This window comes from Chenopodium album, chromosome 19 (assembly GCF_948465745.1).
Source record: "Chenopodium album chromosome 19, dcCheAlbu1.1, whole genome shotgun sequence".
Lineage (NCBI taxonomy): Eukaryota > Viridiplantae > Streptophyta > Magnoliopsida > Caryophyllales > Amaranthaceae > Chenopodium > Chenopodium album.
Genome location: NC_137852.1, coordinates 22,410,675 through 22,429,965, shown reverse-complemented (window position 1 = coordinate 22,429,965; position 19,291 = coordinate 22,410,675). Strand labels below are relative to the sequence as shown.

Genomic DNA, 19,291 nt, shown 5'->3' with positions numbered 1-19,291 from the left:
GGGTTTTGGATTAAGGGATTTGGATATAAGGGATCATCAACAACAACATGCCAAGAAAAACATCACCACAAACAACAAGCATCCAAGCAAATCGGGCAAACAAGCTAGCTACAAGGAAAGTAGCCTAGAGATCAAGAAAATGAGGAAATCAAACAAGAGGAATGAAAATAAACATGCAAACAACTAAGGTATGTACACAACAACAAAATTGGTCACCGAGCAAGTTATTAGTTCCCCCAAGCTAGATAAAAATACATCTCAACATCCCAATCAAAACAAAACATGCATTAAAAATATAAGGGATGGAGGCAAAAAGCATGAGAAGCTAAAGGGAACTAATAACTACTACCATCACCACCACCACTCCCACTCGGCCCGGCCCCATCGGGGTCTCTGTTGCGCTCGGGGTCATCAAAGGGATGAGGGTAGGGCTCCCATCCTCCGGTGTACCCCTCGGGCCACCCATAATGCCCCTTGAAAAGATATTGTTGCCAAGGAGCAAGAGGGGTGAAGTTATCGGGCAAAGTGAGTTCAAAGGAGTGGTTGGGATGGACATGGGGGTAGTTAGGATCACCCCTATAGTCACTACCACCCGGAGCCTTGTAATCAAAGTTATCGTGCTTGTCCGGATAGTAGTTACGCTCGGTGTCGGGGTTAGAAGACCCCGACCAATAAGGATGCCAAAACGAAGGTAGAGGACCTTGTTGGGGCGGAAAGTACGGATAGTTAACCGGGGGAGTAATGTTCCCACGGTTAACCTCCGCCTCATAAATTTGTTGTTGTTGTATAAACATACCTTGTTGCATCTCTTGAATACCTCTTAGTTGCTCATAGATGGCCCCAAAGTCTTTATCATATATGCCATCCACGTGGATTTTCAATCCACTTAATTGCTCACTAAGAGCCCTCAAATTCGCATTGGCGAAAGCATGTTGCCCTTTCTCTTGCTCTTGCTCTTGAGGAGCTTGTTGTTGTGGAGAATAATGTTGTTGTTGTTGATGTTGTTGTTCTTCTTCATCATCTTCTTCCTCATCCTCATCGGAGTCGAAGTTGGGATGCCGGAAGGACTTGGGAACATGCCACACATTGTTGGCGATCCGAGCCAAAGAAGTCAAGCTGGGGTTAGGCAAGTAGCACCAATGCTCGTTGCCCCTAAGCCACTCATATCTCCCTTCGCTATAGCCCTTGGAGATGAATTAGATTTGACCCAATTGTTGCATATCGAGGTAGATAGAAGTACTATCCCCGATCTCCTTACAAAATGGGAGATAAGCATCGAGGCGAAGGCGAGTCAATAGCCTAGTTACCATGCCCCCGCATGGGATCTCTCCCGTACTCCTCTTGCGAAACGCACCCTATATACCCCTTCTACGGGTACAAGCTCTAAGGTAGCCAAGAACTCCAAAGTAGGCTCCTTATAGGTGCGGTAGACATCAGTGATGAAAGAACCCAATCGGAGATGTAGGAGCAACGACCGCACATCATTATCAATACCCAATTTCAGCATATCGGGTTGGAAGTAGTGGCGGGTTTGTTTTAGGATTCTTTATTCCTTTAAATTTTGGTAGAAGGTCTTTTGTTTGTCGGTGAAGTTTTTGTTTTTGGGAAGAGAGGTTGGGGGTCGTGTTTGAGTGGAGGAAGGGTTGGAAGTACTAGGCCTAGAAGATGTACTAGGCTTAGAGGAGGTACTTGGGCCAGGAGGTTCATCGATGCTAACATCGGTTTTCCGTTTCTTGGTGATCTTCTTCAGGTATTTAGACATGTTGAGAGGCTTAGAAAGATCACCAATATCCAACAAAGAGCAAAATCAATGAACTAAGAATACCACACCCAAATTCACCACTTACTACCAAAAATTGCCAAACTCCAAATTCACACTTCTTTTCAATCAAAACCAATTCCAAACCAATCAACAACACCAATAATCCAAGAAAAACTCCTTTTAAAAAATCCAAGAACAACCACAAGACCAATACCACAATCACCACATACTACCCATATTCCAAAAATTCAACTCACACACTACTACAAAAAGCGTGTTTTTTGGACGCTTTTTAGGCCTTTTTTCGACGCTAAAAAGCGTCGCAAAATTATTTCTCGACGCTGCTAAAAAGCGTCGAAAAAACGTGAGTCGAGAAATTTATTGGACGCTAAAAAGCGTCGCAATTCTCGACGCTTTTTGTTGTCCAAATGTTTATACGAAGCGTCGAAACTTGTATCAGTTCGCGCACTTTCTCAGGTATGGCGACGCTTTTTCTTGTCTATAATCACAAAATTGCGACACTTTATTGTGTCCTTAGATTCATATTTTAGTTGTCCTATATTTTTCGACGCTTTTTTCTGTCCATATTTTTAAATTAAGCGACGCTTTTTCTAGTCCATACTATTTATAAATGTATCCAATGTGGAGAATATTTTTCCAGCAGAATTAAAATTTAATTCAATCATTGGAACTTAATATAGCTAGCAAATATCATAGTTGAAAAAAAATTTTGAAACAAAATTTTATTCACATTCAATTTTATTCATAATCAAAGAAGAGTACAACTTGGTATATGTACAATACAGTGCCAAAAACCATTATATTCTGACATGTTTTTATCTAAGCCAAAATGATAAAAGAAAAGTACAAATAAATTTTTTATGTATCACTAAAATTAGTGTGACAAGCCTCCACGATTGGCCAACCATGATCAGATCATTAACCTTGGCATCGTACATCAGGGGCTGCGAATAGAATTTGTTGTCTCAACCTTTTGCTGGGCTAGCTATCTCAAACAGAAATACAGCTAAAATTATCGACAACAATGTACTTCTGCATGTAAGAGTACAGAAAAATTGTTAAATCAACATAAGGCAAATATCAAACTAACAGAAAATTACAGCAGAATATTAGCAGATAATTACATCAGGTATAGATTGCCACTCTCTTTCTCATCATCGTACATAGGAAATGATGCAGGCATGCAACCTTCCTAGCAATATTACTGCTTTTCTCGAATTCTTGTATTGCTATACCTTTAATTTGATTCATGCTAATGGAGTCATCAGACTTTCCTGATGCATTTCTGTCGGGAAAAGATGACAAACAATCTTCAGACCTTCAATCTGCAAGAGGGAGAAGACATTAAGATTGCATACGGTTGCTAAAAAAATTCGTAACATCGTGCAAGATACAAATATACTGAAGACTCACAATTATAACAAGCAAACTTTTACTAAATACATATTTTGATCACAAGCCCTTCTGAAATCTTATTAAATATGAAAAGTCACAAACAAGTCACAACTATATTATAACAAACATGCCTTTGCATCCAATTACTTCTTTAACGGACTCAAAATACTTTTCGAGCAATCCAAGTTCCTTCCTTGCTTACCGTTGACTGGTTTGATTTATTAAACTCGAGTCCTACAGTCCTATAGTAATTTTATTATAATTAGTACACAAATAGTGTTTCTTTTATTAATTAAAGTCAAAGTATATAACAAGATGGGACTAAAAAAAGGTCCTACAGGCAAGTGAGGTTGGGCCATAGGTGAGCTTAGCTTTGTCGAAGTAGTATCCTAGAGCTTTATAGGTAACTTATAAATTCATCATAATAAAAGTAGGGTTCAAGTCTAGTAACAAAAGATAGGACACAATCACAACCACGAACACACACAAGATAGGACACAAACACAACCATGAATATAGCCGGGCAGCAACATAGTTTACAAAGAAAGGCAGTAGCAAGTTTGCAACAAAACCTCAATGCATGAAGCAGCAACATAAAACAATAACAGCAGCAATATCAAACAAGAACAAAAACAGAACAACAATTAATAACAATAGGGGGTTCTAGAACTTTCATTTCTTGTAAATACATAAAACTGACATGTATTCTGTAAAGTGGTAAAATAACTTACATGTATCCTGTAGCGTGGTACAACCAATCAATGACTACACCTTATGCTTCTTAAAGGTATTTCTTTCGACAATGAATGTTTGGCCACATATCCATGTTAAGAACATAGCTAATAGTGTGAGAGGCCACCTGAGCTAGAGATACAATTAACAAAAGAGAAAAAGATCAAAGAAAGTTGACTTTTACCTAAAAAATTGCAATACATACGGAACCAAAAACAATTAAACAAAATAAAATATTTATTGAAAAGAGGCTATCAAACAACTCAAAAGTCATCATAATCGTGCTTCAAATGCATAACAAAAAGCTAAATTTTCAGAATTGACATAAAATAGAACCACAATGAAACATAATAATGCTTTTTTTACATGAAAAATCCTTCAAATATCTACAGTCTATGAATCAAATATTTAAAAACAATATAGACAAAGTAATTACTAACAGGACGGTAAAATTCATTAGGATTATTGTAATGAGTTGACAAAAGTAGCAACATAATTCAGACAACATTGAAAATCAATCAATCAATACCTTCATAAGATATCACAAGTAATCTAGATCCCTCAATTTGTAAAGAGATCCACAAAAGTCAACTAAGATATGTAAGGAATGTTTCTGGGGGGAGTAATAAGCTGAATTTGCTACTAATGTCAATATGTCAGAATATTTGGTTCGGATTAATTAGTGTGATAAAAATTCATTTGTGTATGTGTGTGTATACAAGGGATACTTTAGAAACATATTTAATGATACGTTATTAAAAACAGTAACAAATTTTGTTTGGCATTATGTCTGTTTATTTCTATTCATCAATAGCCTAAGATCTTAGGTATGGTTTGTGTGGTTTTGAATTATAACGACATATTTATTCCCTATGCTGCTTTTATATGATAATATGATGTCAAAACTGTGATTTCAAGAACTGTATGAAATTTTACTTTTGCTGTCATGCATTTCTCTTTTATCCTCTCTAAAGTACCCATCTCATAAATACTGCGAGTTTTGTTCAATTTTTTGTTGTCAATTGTGAAATTTGATTATCACCCTTTTGATAAATTGTGTTGTTTTGGTGGATTTTGAATCAGTCTAGGGAATTGATTAATATCATTAGGGAGTGAGTAACCTTAAATTCATATGGGCAAGTGTGTTGCTGGGAACTCAAGGAAGCAAGATTTAGGCCTGTTGAAGCTGGGAGCAGTGTCAAAGTTAGAAGTTATTGCAACTAGATGCTACCCTTAAGTCCCTAAGCAGGATTCTACCAAGAAAACTACAGCATCACGTAGAAGTCTCTTCCTTGATATCATTATTGTAATGATTTTAATTTTGTCAGCAAATATCTCTATGTTTCTGCCTTTTGGGTTTAAATGATTTTTATTTGGTCAATAGAGGGGAAATTAGCTTTTTTGTCTTCTACAGGCTTGTACAAACATGTGAAACAAGAGTACTTGTCTTCAATTATTCAATATCTTACTAGCATCAAAATGAGAGAGATTATGAACTATGGGGCATTTTAGGATCAAATAGATAAACACACAGAGCTTAATTGAACTAGGCACCACAACAACAGAGGTAAAAACTATATGAATTGTTAATTCAGTTAAAACAAAAGCAATATTTGAACAAAATTAATGCAAATCAATATAACCAAAATTATGAAGCTGAGTATTTTAGAATCTAACTCTAAATCTTAAATAATTATGCAATTGAAAAAACAACATTAAGAACTCTTCTACCCAATATAATGAATTCATCTCAGCTAGTAGCATAATAATATTCTGCAATTGAATAAAACAACATTAAGAACTCTTCTTACCCAATATAATGAATTCATCTCAGCTAGTAGCCTAATAAAGTAATAACTTGAGAAATCACCAATAATAAAATCACATCAAAGCAACAAAAAAGAAAATAAAAAATTCGTATCAATTTTATAAACTGCAAATCGCAAAGAGACATACATTCAGCAATATCGCCCTTGCTGTTAGAGAATCGGCTATTCTACTGCCCACCATTTTCATGGAATATAATGAGAAGGTGATCTTCAGTTTTATAAAACCCCTTCTTTTTCTTCTATTCGAGGGCCAAACTCTGCTTTGGTCCAACCAATAACTCTGAATGAATGGAGTAACAAAATCAATGTCAAGTTTTACATGTCGTAAAGAAATATATCTTAGAAAATGAAAGCAGCAATTCAATAAATCACCAATGTGTACGAAAATATCTAGAAACTAAGAGATTTAATTGTAGAATTAGAAATTGAACAAGATCTGTAACCTAGGGTTTGAAAACGAGTAAAATTGGGCAATTGCAACTTGCAAGTATCAATTAAAATCACACAAAATTAAAAGAAGCAATTTATATCTATTAAGAGTAGAAAATTAACAAAGATTAATGTAAAAATGTAACCTTGTAAGGAGAACAAGAGCAATTCAATGGCTTTCGCAAATCGAATTTAAATGCAAACCGTCAGATTTGATAGAAAGACAATAATTTTTGCCATGATATATAAATTATATATTGTGATAGATTATGAGAAACGCAAGAAGAAAGAGGATCTGAATTCAAACTCTAGGCCATGACTCCATGAATCTATGTTAAGAACTCAGATCTAATGAAGGAAAAAAGAAGATGGTAGTTTTCGAGATGTTTGAATAATATGAGGAGTGGAGGTAAGGGTTCCTGATGTTGGGTGTATTTTGTGAATGCGGTACAGCTAGTTGAGTTCACGTGCGGGCCACATGATATTGTTCTCGACGCCTTTTGCAGTCTAAAATTACTTTCGACTTTAAAAGGCGTCGAGAAAACGCGGACATCATAATTAGCTGTTGACGCCCTTGCTCTGGCGTCGAAGCTATAGTGTCGCGAAAACACTCATTTTGTAGTAGTGACAATATATCAACCGAAAATGATGAGAATCACTACAAAATCAACAAACAATAAAATGTTATGCAAAATCAATCAACAAACATCACCGAATCACAACCAATATCAAGATCAAGTATCAAAAATCACAAAATCAATACTACACTATTCATGCTCATACAAATTTTCAATCTATGCAAAATAATGATATAAATGGCAAAATTAAAGCAAGGATTAGTGATTATACCATAAAAGAAGTAAGATTAACCAAATTTGAGCAACCAATTTGAATCCACAAAGAAAGCCCCAATTTTCGGCCACCAAGAGTAGGAGAGAGAGTGAGTGAAATTTGGGTTAATTTGTGAGGAATTTGTAGTGTAGAAAGATTTGTGAGTGATTTTAATTGAAAATGGAGTGATTTTGGTGAGGATTTGAGTGATTTTTGATGATGAATGAAGGAGGAAATGGTGCGCACAAGAGGGTTTTGGAGAAGGGTTGTGCGTGAAGAAGATAGAGGAAATGAGGAAATGAAGGGAAAAAGGAGGAAGAAGAGGAGTATATGCACGTTCAGCCAGCGTGCGGCCGCACAGAGCTGATGTGCGCCCGCACATGCCTCGTGTGCGGCCGCACATCCCTGTGCGTGCTCAATTCCTCCTTTTTCTCAACAAATTGATACTTACTGCCTATTTTGGTGCGCACATGCTAAAATCATTTTCAAAGACCTTAAAGTTGAAAATTCATGTGCTCACCACAAAAATTCACTAAGTATCAATTTCCTCCAACTTTCAAAACATGAATTTCCTATCTTACCTCTCTAAAATTCTTACCCTTTTACCTCAAATTTAGATTAGAATCGAACAAAATGTGATTTGTGCCACGAACACCTTTCATTCATCATGCATACTTGTAGAATTCCAATCCCGCAAAAGGTCATCCTAAAAATCCAATCAAGTAGAAAAGTGAAAGAAAAGACAAAGTAATAAAAGAAACAAAAATAAGAAAATTCAAAAATCAAAGGGAAAAGTTAGAAACTCCAGGTTGCCTCCCGGGAAGCGCTTGCTTAAGGTCCGAAGCTCGACCCTTTCTCCAAATCATGGAAGGTCAAAGAACACCACCTTCTTCAAGGTAGTTGATAGAGCAAAATTTTCTTCAATTTTGAGCAACTTCTCATCGTTGCTTAATGAAACCTTCACAAAATTCTTTTCAAATTCTTCCTTTTCCTTTCTCAACTTCTTTCTTTTTCTTGCTTTCTTCGAGTCACGGGCCTTTTTCTTTGGCTTGACTTCAACATCTTTAATCATGGAAGCTTTCTCTTCATCTTGAGAATTAAGCTTGAACCAATTTGGAATCTCAATTTCTTTCTCATCCCTTGGCTCTTGAATTACAAATTCTTCTTCACTAACATCATCAAGACTTGCACAAACATCATCAACAATCTCAAAAACATCGTTAGTAGAAGAATCAATCATGCACATATCATCAATGGAACGAGAAAGACTAGCACATGCTATATCTTGCACACAAGATAAGGACACATGCATTGGCTTCAACTTAAAACTCTCTTCCAATTTTCCACATCTCAAAGTGATTTGACCTCCCTTCACATCTATTAAGGCTCCCGAGGTGGCTAAGAAAGGCCTCCCTAAAATGATTGGAATATGCTCATCCTCCTCAATCTTCAAAACAACAAAATCCATGGGAAAGACAAAATCTCCAATCTTTAAAGGAACATCATCAATTCTTCCCTTAGGAAGCTTAATAGAGCGATCGGCCAATTAAAGTGTTATATTAGATGGTTGAAGCTCACCTAGATCAAGCCTTTTGAAAACCGAAAAGCGCATAATACTCACACTAGCCCCTAGATCACACAAAGCATTCTGAAAAACCATTTTCTTGATTTGACAAGGGATTGAAAAATTCCCCTGATCTTCCATTTTCTCCGGAAGCTCACCATGGATAAAAGCACTAAAACACTTCCCTCCTTCCACCGAACTACCCTCATCAAAATCTTCCTTCTCCTCTAGTATCTCCTTAAGGAACTTGGAGTACTTAGGCATATGGGAATTGGCTCGGTAGAGGGTGTGGAATCATGAACTTCCTTAAGAACTTCAAGGAACTTCCCAAATTGCTCATCCATTTTGAATCTCAAATATTTTTGGGGATATGGTAGATCGGGAAATCTCTCTACCTCACTCATCTTTTCAACAACATATTCTTCTTTTTCCTCAACCTCACAATAAATTTCCTTGGACTCAACCCTCTCCACTTCATTTTCCATAGCACCACTCTCATCTCTTTCCTCTTTTGAACAAGAAACTCCCTCATTAAAATCATTTCCACCACTTGTGGCAATAGAGTACACGGGTTTCTTTGGTTCAACACCTTGGGAAGGCAAAGATGAAGGACTAGCAAAATCCTTAATAGTGCTTGCTAATTGGGTAATTTGAGTCTCAATCATCTTATTGTGGGTCATCATCTCATTGAATTTCTTATCACTAACCGCCATATAGGTGTTAATGATCTTGGTTTGATTATCAATCAATTCCTCCAAAGTAGTCCTAGGAGAAGAAGGTTGTGAATAGGAATTTTCACCTTGAGTCTTTGGAACAAAACCGGGTGGGGGACCTCTTTGACCATTGTTTTGAAAATTTCCCCTTCCTTGATTATTCCAATTACCCCTATTTTGATTTGAACCAAAACCTTGATTATGGTTACCACCACCATGATTATGGTTACCATTACCTTGGTTATGAGTTACATAACCTTGGTTTTGATTACCATAATTTTGGTTTTGATTACCATAATTTTGGCTTTGATTTTGGCCACTATAACCTTGGTTATGGTTACCACGAGAACCTTGATTCCCTTGGTTCCTATAACCACCACTATGATTATAGTTGTCAAAATTGCCTTGGTTTTGGTAATTCCTATTCAATTGGCCTCTTTGATTATCAAACCTTTGAACATTGTTGTTTGACACAAAATTAACATGTTCACACTCATTGTTGTCAAAGTCATCAACACATTCATTGTTGCAATTGCTAGAATCATGGTCATATGATCCACATACATCACAAAACAAACATCCCATAGGCATATTATGTGAAGTAGAAGGAGTTTGAGAGTTAGAAGAAGTACCTCTCCCCTTAATTTTGGAGGGAAGATTTGGAGCTTGGGAAGAGGAAGAAACACTCTCCAACTTGGCCTTGGTCGCCGTCATCTCCTTTCCCAAGTTTGTCATTTGAGAGGAAGGATTGTTGATGGCATTAAGATGGTCCACCGAGTACAACGAAGATTGCTTGCTTGAAGAATCTCTTTCCCCATCTTGCCAATCTCTATAGTAAGTCACCACATCCTCTATTATGTCCACAACTTCTTCTTCGGTTTTGTTCATGATTGGACCACCGGCCCCTCCATCAAGGCATGCTTTGCCTTGAGGACTCAAACCACCGTAGAAGATTTGGATCAATTGATATGTTGGAATTCCGTGGTGAGGACATTCTCTTTGGTACTCCTTGAATCTCTCCCATGCCTCATAAAGACTCTCATTTGGCTTTTGCTTGAATCCTTGAATTAAAGCTCTTGCCTCCGCCGTTTTCTTTTGAGGATAGAAACGGGACAAGAAAGCTTTAGTGACATCGTCCCAAGTTCTCAATGAATTGGGCTTCACCTCTTTATCTAGCCATTCCAATGACCTTCCTAAGAGTGAGAAAGGGAACACCTTAAGGCGATGAATTCTTGAGACACTCCATTAACCTTGATCGTGTTGCAATATTTTTCGAACTCCTTAAGATGGTTCAATGGGCTCTCGTTCTTTGCCCAACTATATTGTCTCCTCTCACTTAGGGTGATCATTGCCGGCCGAATTTCAAAGTCGTTTACCGATGTTGTAGGTGGAGCTATGCCACTATCGAACCTATATGCACCGGGTACTCCCAATTCTTTCAAGGCAACTCTTGGTTGTTCTCCCATGACTTGCTCTCGTTTAATCTCTTCTTCGCTTAAGGAACTATAATCCAAAGTCTTGTTTGCTACTCTCCTCCTTGAGAGAGTTCTTTCAATCTCCGAACCAAAGGGAACAAATGAGCGATCTCGGGACCTATGCATACAAAACTCAAAGAAAATATAAGTAGCACGGCTAAAAGTGTAGCCTAAAGTGTAAAATCTTTTTGTATTTTGCAAATGAAATGAAATAGACTCAACAACACAAAATTTGTAACTTAACAAACCCCTATTTAGTGTAGTGGTAAGTCAAGGTCCAACCCAAAAGAATGGAGGTCGAATGCACAATGCCTAAGTCAAGCTATTTCGAAGTCAAGTAAAAGGGGTTTATGAAGGAAACTAGAGCTAGAGCTAAATGATGCAAGGACTTATATGAAATCAATCTAAAGACACTAGGGCAATGGATCCACATGTAATTGTAATGGAAAATGGTAATTTGGGAGGTCAAACCGACTAAGTCAAGTGATATGAAGGAAGATCAACATGTATCCAAAAGAGCATACTATGATGGTTCACCTAGAGGTCTAACTAGCGTCAACTACGCTAAACACTACCTAGGGAACGTCACAAAGCACCTCAATCGTGAAATTGCAAGTTACTAATCAATGGTCCGTATCATAGCAAGCTCACAATGCAATCTAGTGCAATAATCAAAGATGGCCAAACCTCAATTAATCACACACATGCACATGAATTATCAACAAAATTTAATCATGTCATCAACTCCATCAATTATCCCCAAATTACTATAATCCATTATTCAAACATGCTTCACCATTTCCCTAGCTAGGAAACTACTCACTAGCCATAGGAATCAAGATCAAGACTACAACAATAATCAATTTCATCATCAACATAATTGAAATCAAAGATTAAACCAACAATCAATCAAAATAATCAAAATTCAATTAAACTTCAATCAATCAACAATAACATGGAAAAAAAATCAAATCAACTAAAATCAAACTTGTATTGAAATCAAGAAGAAGATCCTTACAAAACTTTGATCTAAAGATCAAATACAATGAAGAATTCTTGAGCAATCACCAAAAATCATGAGTTTCTCTCTCTAAAGTTCTTGAGTTTCTCTCTCTAAAATTCTCCCAAAACTAACTATCAAATTCAATCTAAAAACTTCTTTCTAAAAATAGGTAGAAATAAATATATATACAAAGAAGAGGTATGTATTGATGCCCAAAAATAGACCATCGTAGGTGCGGGCGCTCGGAGGAGGGAGAATGGTGCGCACGAGGCACACCCAGATTCGTGCGCCCGCACGCACCAGGTGTGCGGCCGCACCCGACCAATGTGCGGCCGCACCCGACCAATGTGCGGCCGCACCCGACCAATGTGCGGCCGCACACCACCTTGGTGCGCCCGCACAAAACTGGGTCTTTCCCCTTTCTTCTCTTCGTCCTAGCTCAAGCGGTGCACACGTCCTAGATGATGATGATGGAGGACAAAGTAGGCAGAAACTTTGTTGAATTTCTTGAAAAGTATAAGCCATGAAGAAGACATATACAAAGCCTTGAAGCTTGCCTCTTGGATCCACCCTTGACTTGAAGCTTCTTGCACCATCTCTAGGCATGAAAACAATGAAAGCTCATAGAGAGGAAACTCGGGAATTCTTGGACAATCAATTACCACCTACAAATATATGATAAAAAGCAAGTAAAAGAAAAAAATAACAAGTAAACTAGAAAAAGCATGAAATAGAGAAACTAACTACAAAAAGCATAAAATGAAGAAAACAAGAATAAAACTAAGGAAAACTAAAGAAAAGAGAGATAAAATGAAATGGAAATCATCCAAAAAGGAACCAAATGAGTGCCATAAATGTCACTCATCATGTTTATGGTTCCTAATACCCTCCGGTAGTCCAATTGATTGGGTGGAACCATCCAATATGCCTTTAAACAGTCAATTTACCCGTTCCAAACTTGCACAGATATCGTGACCTCAAGCCCTCCACGGACATTTATGGCAACACATAAGGGTCATATATGGTTCCAAACGTCATTATATGACCCTAAGATGTATCCCCTAGGGTCTTAAGACTTTTCGCCACCGGGCCACAAAACCTCAACATTCCTCAAAAAGTGTGGATTATCGACTTCAATTTTGGAATTTTTTGACTTTTTTTCGTCCGGAAATAAAAATTTCCGACGTTTTTACCATGGTTCCTAATACCCTCCGGAAATCCAATTGAGTGGGTGGAACCATCCAATATGCCTATAAACAGTCAATTACCCGTTCCAAACTTGCACCAATATCGTGACCTCAAGTCTACCACGGACAGTTATGGCAACATATAAGGGTCATATATGGTTCCAAACGTCATTATATGACCCTAAGATGTATCCCCAAGGGTCTCATGACTTTTCGCCACCGGGCCCTGTAACCTCAAAATTCCTCAAAAAGCGTGGATTATAGCCTTCAATTTTGGAATTTTTTGACCTTTTTTCGCCCGGAAATAAAACTTGCAGAGATGTTTACCACGGTTCCTAATACTCTCCGGGAGTCCAATTGAGTGGGTGGAACCATCCAATATGCCTTTTAACAATCAGTTACCCGTTCCAAACTTGCACCGATATCGTGACCACAAGCCTACCACGGACATTTATGGCGACATATAAGGGTCATATATGGTACCAAATGTCATTATATGACCCTAAGATGTATTCCTTAAGGTCTCAAGACTTTTTGCCACTATGCCCCTTAACCTCAAAATTTCTCAAAAAGTGTGGGTGGAACCTAATACCCTTCGGGAGTTCAATTGAGTGGGTGGAACCATCCAATATGCCTTTAAACAGTCAATTTACCCGTTCCAAACTTGCAACGATATCGTGGCCTCAAGCCTACCACGGACATTTATGGCAACATATAAGGGTCATATATGGTTCCAAACATCATTATATGACCCTAAGATGTATCCCCTAGGGTCTCAATACTTTTCGCCACCGGGCCCCAAAACCTCAACATTCCTCAAAAAGCGTGGATTTTAGCTTTCAATTTTTGGATCTTTTGACTTTTTGTCGTCCGGAAATAAAAATTGCCGAGGTTTTGACCATGGTTCCTAGTACCCTCCAGGATTCCAATTGAGTGGGTGGAACCATCCAATATGCCTTTAAACAGTTAATTTACCCGTTCCAAACTTGCACCGATATCGTGACCTCAAGCCAACCACGGACATTTATGGCAACATATAAGGGTCATATATGAGTCCAAACGTCTTTATATGACGCTAAGATGTATCCCCTAGGGTCTTAAGACTTTTCGCCACCGGGCCCCGTAACCTCAAAATTCCTCATAAAGCGTGGAATATAGCCTTCAATTTTGGAATTTTTGACTTTTTTCGGCCGAAATAAAAATTGCCGAGATGTTAACCAGGGTTCCTGATACACTCCGTGAGTCCAATTGAGTGGGTGGAACCATCCTATATGCCTTTAAAAAGTCAATTTACCCTTTCCAAACTTGCACCGATATCATAACATGAGGGATTAGCTTCGGTACGTCCTCAAGCCTACCACAGACATTTATGGCAACATATAAGGGTCATATATGGTTCCAAACGTCATTATATGACCCTAATATGTATCCCCAAGGGTGTCAAGACTTTTTGCCACCAGGCCTTGTAACCTCAAAATTCCTCAAAAAAGGTGGATTTTAGCCTTCAATTTTGGAATTTTTTGGCCATTTTTCGCTCGGAAATAAAACATGACGAGATGTTTACCATGGTTCATAATACCCTCCAGGAGCCCAATTGAGTGGGTGAAACCATCCAATATGCCTATAAATACTCAATTTACCCGTTCCAATCTTGCACCGATATCGTGACCTTAAGCATACCACGGACATTTATGGAAACATATAAGGGTCATATATGGTTCCTAACGTCATTATATGACCCTAAGATGTATCCCCTACGGTCTTAAGACTTTTCACCACCGGGTCCGTAACCTCAAAATTCCGCAAAAAGCGTGGATTATAGCCTTCAATTTTTGAATTTTTTGACCTTTTTCACCCGAAAATAAAAATTGCTGAGGTGTTAATGATGGTTCCTAATACTCTCCAGGAGTCCAATTGTGTGGGTGGAACCATCCAATATGCCTTTAACTAGTCATTTTACCCGTTCCAAACTTGCATCGATATCCTGACCTCAAGCCTCCCACGGACATTTATGGCAACATATAAGGGTCATATATGGTGGCAAACGTCATTGTCTGACCCTAAGATGTATCCCCTAGGGTCTCAAGACTTTTCGCCACTAGACCCCATAACCTCAAAATTCCTCAAAAAGCGTGGATTATAATAGCCTTCAATTTTGGAATTTTTTGACCTTTTTTCGCCCGAAAATAAAAATTGTCGAGGTGTTAACGATGGTTCCTAATACTCTCCGGGAGTCCAATTGAGTGGGTGGAACCATCCAATATGCCTTTAAATAGTCAATTTACCCGTTCCAAACTTGCATCGATATCCTGACCTCAAGCCTCCCACGGACATTTATGGCAACATATAAGGGTCATATATGGTTCCAAACGTCATTATCTGACCCTAAGATGTATCCCCTAGGGTCTCAAGAATTTCACCACTAGACCCCGTAACCTTAAAATTCCTCAAAAAGCGTGGATTATTGGAATTTTTTGACCTTTTTTCGCCCGGAAATAAAAATTGCCGTGATGTGTAACATGGTTCCTAATATCCTCTGGGAGTCCAATTGAGTGGGTGGAAACATCGAATATGCCTATAAACAGTCAATTTACCCTTCCAAACTTGCACCGATATCGTGACCTCAAGCCTTCCACAGACATTTATGGCAACATATATGGGTCATATACGGTTCCAAACGTCATTATATGATCCAAAGATGTATCCCCTAAAGTCTCAAGACATTTCGCCACCAGGCCCCGTAACCTCAAAATTCCTCAAAAAGCGTGGATTATAGCCTTCAATTTTGGAATTTTTTGACTTTTTTTCACCTGGAAATAAAAATTGTCGATATGTTTACCATGGTCCCAAATACCCTCCGGGAGTCCAATTGAGTGGGTGGAACCATCCAATATGCCTTTCAACTGTCAATTTACCCGTTCCAAACTTGCACCAATACCGTGACTTAAAGCCTACTACGGACATATATGACAACATATAAGGGTCATATATGGTTCCAAACGTCAACATATGACCCTAAGATGTATCCCCTAGGGTCTCAAGACATTTCGACACCGGTTATAATCCATGCTTTTTGAGAAATTTTTAGGTTACGGGGCCCGGTGGCGAAAAGTCTTGAGACCCTAGGGGATACATCTTGGGGTCATATAATAACATTTGTAACCATATATGACCCTTTTATGTTGGCATAAATGTCTGTGGAAGGCTTGAGGGCACGATATCGGTCCAAGTTTGGAAGGGTAAATTGACTGTTTATAGGCATATTCCAAAATTGAAGGCTATATCCATGCTTTTTGAGAAATTTTTAGGTCACGGGGCCCGATGGCGAAAAGTCTTGAGACCCTAGGGGATACATCTTGGGGTCATATAATGACGTTTGTAACCATATATGACCCTTTTATGTTGCCATAAATGTCCTTGGTAGGCTTGAGGTCACAATATCGGTGCAAGTTTGGAACGGGTGAATTGACTATTTAAAGGCATATTGGATGGTTCCAACCACTCAATTCGACTCCCGGAGTGTATAAGGAACCATGGTAAACATCTCAGCAATTTTTATTTTCGGGCAAAAAAAGTTCAAAAAATTCCAAAATGGAAGGCTATAATCCACGCTTTTTGAGGAATTTTAGGGTTACGGGGCCCGGTGGCGAAAAGTCTTGATACCCTAGGGGATACATCTTTGGGTCATTTAACGACGTTTGGACCCATATATGACCCTTATATGTTGCCATAAATGTCCTTGGTAGGCTTGAGGTCACGATATCGGTGCAAGTTTGGAACGGGTAAATTGACTGTTTAAAGGCATATGGGATGGTTCCACCCACTCAATTGGACTCCCGGAGGGTATTAGGAACCATGGTTAACATCTCGGCTATTTTTATTTCCGGGCGAAAACAGGTCAAAAATTTCAAAAATTGAAGGCTATAATCCACGCTTTTTGAGGAATTTTGAGGTTACGGGGCCCGGTGGCGAAAAGTCTTGAGACCCTAGTGGATACATCTTAGGTTCATATAATGACGTTTGGAACCATATATGACCCTTATATGTTGCCATAAATGTCTGTGGTAGGCTTGATGTCACGATATCGGTGCAAGTTTGGAACGGGTAAATTGACTGTTTAAAGGTATATTGGATGGTTCCATCCACTCAATTGGACTTCCGAAGGGTATTAGGAACCATGGTAAACATCTCGGAAATTTTTATATCCAGGCGAAAAAGGTCAAAAAATTCCAAAATTGAAGGCTATAATCCACGCTTTTTGAGGAATTTTGATGTTACTGGGCCCGGTGGCGAAAAGTCTTGAGACCTTAGGGGATACATCTTAGAGGTCATATAATGACGTTTGGAACAATATATGACCCTTATATGTCTCCATAAATGTCCGTGGTAGGCGTGAGGTCACGATATCGGTGCAAGTTTGGAACGGGAAAATTAACAGTTTAAAGGCATATTGGATAGTTCCACCCACTCAATTGGAATTCCGGAGGGTATTAGGAACCATGGTAAACGCCTCGTCATTTTTTTTTTCAGGGCAAAAAAAGAGCAAAAAATTCCAAAATTGAAGGCTACAATCCACACTTTTTGAGGAATTTTGAGGTTACGGGGCCCGATGACGAAAAGTCTTGAGACCATAGGGGATACATCTTAGGGGTCATATAATGACGTTTGGAACCATATATGACCATTATATGTTTCCATAGATGTCCGTGGCAGGCTTTAGGTCACGATATCGGTGATAGTTTGGAACGGGTAAATTGACTATTTAAAAGCATATTGGATGGTTCCACCCACTCAATTGGACTCCCGGAGGGTATTAGGAACAATTGTAAACCTCTCGGAAATTTTTATTACCGGACGAAAAAAGGTCAAAAAATTCCAAAATTGAAGGCTATACTCCACCCTTTTTTGAGGAATTTTGAAGTTACGGGGCATGGTGGCGACAAGTCTTGAGACCCTAGGGGACATCTTAGGGTCATATAATGACGTTTGCAACCATATATGACCCTTATATGTTGTACAAAATTGTCGTGGTAGGCTTTAGTTTATGAATTAGGTGCAAATTTGGAACGGGTAAATTGACTGTTTTAAGGCATATTGGATGGTTCCACCCACTCAATTGCACTCCCGGAGGGTATTAGGAACCGTGGTAAACATCTCGGCAATTTTTATTTCCGGGCCAAAAAAGGTCAAAAAATTCCAAAATTGAAGGCTATAATCCACGCTTTTTGAGAAATTTTGAGGTCAACGGGCCCGGTGGCGAAAAGTCTTGAGACCCTAGGGGATACATCTTGGGGCATATAATGACGTTTGGAACCATATATGACCCTAATATTTTGCCATAAATGTCCGTGGTAGGCTTGAGGTCACGATATCGGTGCAAGTTTGGAACGGGTAAATTGACTGTTTAAAGGCATATTGGATGGTTCCACCCACTCAATTGGACTCCTGGAGGGTATTATAAACTATGGTAAACATCTCGGCAATTTTTATTTCCGGGCGAAAAAAAGGTCTAAAAATTCCAAAATAGAAAGCTAAAATCCACGCTTTTTGAGGAATTTTGAGGTTTCGGGGCCTGGTGGCGAAAAGTCTTGTGACCCTAGGGGATACAACTTAGGGTCATATAATGACGTTTACAACTATATATGACCCTTGTATGTTGCCATAAATGTCCGTGGAAGGCTTGAGGTCACGATATCGGTGCAAGTTTGGAAGGGTAAATTGACTGTTTATAGGCGTATTCGATGTTTCCACCCACTCAATTGGACTCCCAGAGGATATTAGGAACCATGTTACACATCACGGCAATTTTTATTTCCGGGCGAAAAAAGGTCAAAAAGTTCCAAAATTGAAGGCCATAATCCATGCTTTTTGAGGAATTTTTAGGTTACGAGGCCCGGTGGCGAAAAGTCTTGAGACCCTAGGGGATACATCTTAGGGTCATATAATGACGTTTGGAACCATATATGATGCTTATATGTTGCCATAAATGTCCGTGGTAGGCTTAAGGTCACGATATCGGTGAAAGTTTGGAACGGGTAAATTGACTGTTTAAAGGCATATTGGATGGTTCCACCCACTCAATTGGAATCCCGGAGGGTATTAGCAACCAAGGTAAACATCTCGGCAATTTTTATTTCCGGACGAAAAAAGGTCATAAAATTCCAAAATTGAAGGCTATAATCCACGCTTTTTGAGGAATTTTGAGGTTACGGGGCCCGGTGGCGAAAAGTCTTGAGACCCTAGGGGATACATCTTAGGGTCATATGTTGACGTTTGGAACCATATATGACCCATATATGTTGCCATTAATGTCCGTGGTAGGCTTGAGGTCACGATATCGGTGAAAGTTT

At 38.7% G+C, this 19,291-nt stretch overlaps 1 long non-coding RNA gene and 1 other non-coding gene across 3 annotated transcripts; one reads left to right on the top strand and one right to left on the bottom strand.

Moving 5' to 3' along the window:
- Positions 1-2,490: 2,490 nt before the first annotated feature.
- LOC145594967 (uncharacterized) lies at positions 2,491-6,555 on the bottom strand. Of its 2 annotated transcripts, XR_014102893.1 has the most exons (5): positions 6,315-6,555; positions 5,867-6,019; positions 3,910-4,042; positions 2,908-3,108; positions 2,491-2,815 (listed from the first exon to the last, which is right to left on the bottom strand). It is a non-coding gene; the product is annotated as an uncharacterized LOC145594967 (long non-coding RNA). The 2 variants fall into 2 exon arrangements; XR_014102892.1 differs by having other exon boundaries at positions 2,491-3,108.
- A 3,697-nt stretch (positions 6,556-10,252) lies between these two features.
- Positions 10,253-10,358, top strand: LOC145596394 (small nucleolar RNA R71). The gene has a single exon (XR_014103233.1). It is a non-coding gene; the product is annotated as a small nucleolar RNA R71 (small nucleolar RNA).
- The last annotated feature ends 8,933 nt before the right edge of the window (positions 10,359-19,291 follow it).